This window comes from Furipterus horrens, unplaced genomic scaffold, assembly GCF_987537825.1.
Source record: "Furipterus horrens unplaced genomic scaffold, mFurHor1.1.pri manual_scaffold_6, whole genome shotgun sequence".
Taxonomy (NCBI): domain Eukaryota; kingdom Metazoa; phylum Chordata; class Mammalia; order Chiroptera; family Furipteridae; genus Furipterus; species Furipterus horrens.
Window position 1 is genome coordinate 121,116,309 of NW_028327176.1, and position 2,789 is coordinate 121,119,097.

At 37.7% G+C, this 2,789-nt stretch overlaps 1 non-coding gene across 1 annotated transcript; it reads right to left on the reverse strand.

Annotated features, from left to right (window-relative positions):
* Positions 1 to 2,380: 2,380 nt before the first annotated feature.
* On the reverse strand, positions 2,381 to 2,514 carry LOC150007324 (small nucleolar RNA SNORA43). The gene has a single exon (XR_016512160.1). It is a non-coding gene; the product is annotated as a small nucleolar RNA SNORA43 (small nucleolar RNA).
* Positions 2,515 to 2,789: the final 275 nt, after the last annotated feature.

The following is a 2,789-nucleotide window of genomic DNA, read 5'->3' on the forward strand; positions in this document are numbered from 1 at the left end:
AGGTATGTGGCTCAGCTTCTGTGCCCTGAAGGGCAGACTGAAGGTCATCCTAAATGTTCCTTGTGTAAGGTCCAGCAAAGCAGAACTAAAGATCATAAGTGATCATTTTCTGCTCTTGTTGTATTTATGCAAATGAACAGGATAAATTAAAAATGGACTTAATGCAGTCCCTTTAATGACAACGAGGGTAATCTTAGGGAGAAAAATTGTGATTCAAGGAAAATCACAATGATCAGTGGCAGACTATAAAGTAGTGCAGCTAACCGTCTTTAAAGTTTCTTTTCATTTAAAATTTGTTTTCATTTGAAAGTTAAACTATGTCTGTGGTATTAACAAAGATGTTTAATTTACCAGCAAGAAGAATGTCAAATGCCTTGCAACTGGATGTCTTTCTGATAAGACAGTTGTACAGATTTAGAGACTTGTATGTGGGTTATGTTACATAAATTAACATGTATTTTCTGTTTTCAAAGAGCATAAGCCTATGATCTCATTACCTGAGTGATTGTCTATACATATAGGCCTCACTTAATCCTGTCTGCAATGCTGCCTCCTGAGACTCAACGGTTTGGCCTAAGTGGCTGGGTTGGTGAAGAATGGGGTGGTCTGTGGGCTTCACTTTAAAACTGATTTCTCTTTTCTATCCTAATGGCTTAGACCGAAAGGGCCCAGAGGTCTGAGAGAGGGGAAACCTAAAATATTTCCCTCAGCCCAAACTAAGTATAATGGGCAAAAGGGTTTTGGACACCTTCCTCCAAAGAAGCCCCTTTTTTTTCCCTAATGTGGGACATTGAAAAATTAATCCCTGCCTTTTGTCATCTAGTGCTTATGGATTGAATGATGTCCTTTAACCCTGTTGCCAAATCTGTTGCCTCCAGAATACAACAAGGATGCCAGCCTGTTAAACCAAGCACGCCCTTGTCCGGGGACAGACAAATGACCTGGAGTCTGCATGATCCTTCCCCGTGTGGGAAGGCCACCCCCGCCTCCACACCCTCACTCTTATTAGGGATTTCTGGACCCAAGGGTAGTTATGATGATGACCATGTCCAGCTTGAAGCAGCTAGAAGAGCTTGAGACATTTTCCCATTGTGCTCTATAAGATTTTAAAATGTCTTAAGTCTGAGAGGGAGGGATTGTTATTTTTTATTGTTAAAATAATTAATTAATTAATTTTTTTTTTAAAAGAACAAGAAGAATATATGAAAGGGTGAGGCAGGAGAGCTTGTATGTACGACCCATGGGCGTGGACTTGGGGGTGGATTGTTGGGGGAGGGGGGTGCTGGACGGAGAGGAGCAAAGGGGAAAAAATTGGAACTATTGTAACAATATAATCAATAAAACATACTTAAAAAAAGAAATGAACTATGGGGATAGATATTAGCTGAAACTGTTGTGGTAATTATTTCACAATACAGTTAACTCTTAAATAACATGGGGGTTAGGGAAATCGACCATTTTCACAGTTGAAGATCCATGTACAACTTAAGTTGATCCTTGACATATTTGTATTCCCAACCACCAATTGACCCTTGAACAAGGCAGGTTTGAACTGCATGCATCAACTGACAACAATCTGCATATAAGTGGACCTCTGAAGTTCAAAACTGCCTTGTTCAAGGGTCATCTGTATTGTAAATCAACCATCATGTCCTACTCCTTAAACTTATACAGTGCTGTATGTCAATTATTTCTCAATACAAGTGGAAGAGAGAAGAGAAATGAACTATTGAGCCATGAAAAGACCTGGAGAAACTTACATGGATATTACTAAGTAAAAGAATCCAACCAAAAAAGGCCACATACACATATGTGATTCAATTATATGATGTTCTAGAAAAAGCAAAAAACTATGGAGACAATAAAAAGATCACCTTTCACCGACTGTGAGAATTCAATCTTGTTTAGTTCAGTATTAAGAATTGTGCTGTGTACTTCAAAGGAATCAAAGAAGAAAACCAGAAAATATGCCAATTATATTAAGTGAAATGTATACCTTTTCCCAGGTGATCCTGCAGACCTTTACCTTGTGCTGTCCTTAATTAATATCTTCCCATTTTAATCGGCAAACTAAAAAAAAGAAAAAGAAAATTAATTATTTCTTGTTACATGACCTGACACATAACACTTCTGACTGATGGTATTTTTAAGCTTTTAATTACATGCCTCAGCAAGGAAAGAATTTATTATGTTTTCTATGGAAAACTACGTTTTCATAAGATGTTCTGCTTACAGTAAGTATAAAAATTGAGAATGTTATGACACACTGTTGTCTAAACTGAACAATTAAGAATGGAATTCTATTCATTTTATAGTTTAAAAGGGTAGAGTAAGAGTAAGATTTTCTTTTATACTGGAAATATATATATTTTTTTTTTTTGCATGTCCGGCTACAAACCATTCTTAGTGCCCACTGTTCTGGGCACTGAGCGTAGAAATAGCCACTCCTTCTCTGCCCTGACGTCACAGGCGCGGCACGGCAGCCTTGTCTGTGGTGCCAGCAGGTCCGGCACCTGCAGGCCAGCTATACTGGAAATATTTTAACTTAGAATGAGCCAAATGGTGCTATAACAGTATAAATGAGATGCAGTATAACTTTTCATTGAGCGCATTTACTCCATGATTTTCTTTCTGTTTTGTTTTCTTCCCCCACCCCCCATCACACACTTTGTGGTAATTCAACTAGAAGCACAAATAAAAGAAGTATGATGCAAACTTTCTGCTGTATTTTGAAAACAGCTTTTTGAGTTATTGTTGATATACAATAAACTATACATATCTAAAGTGGA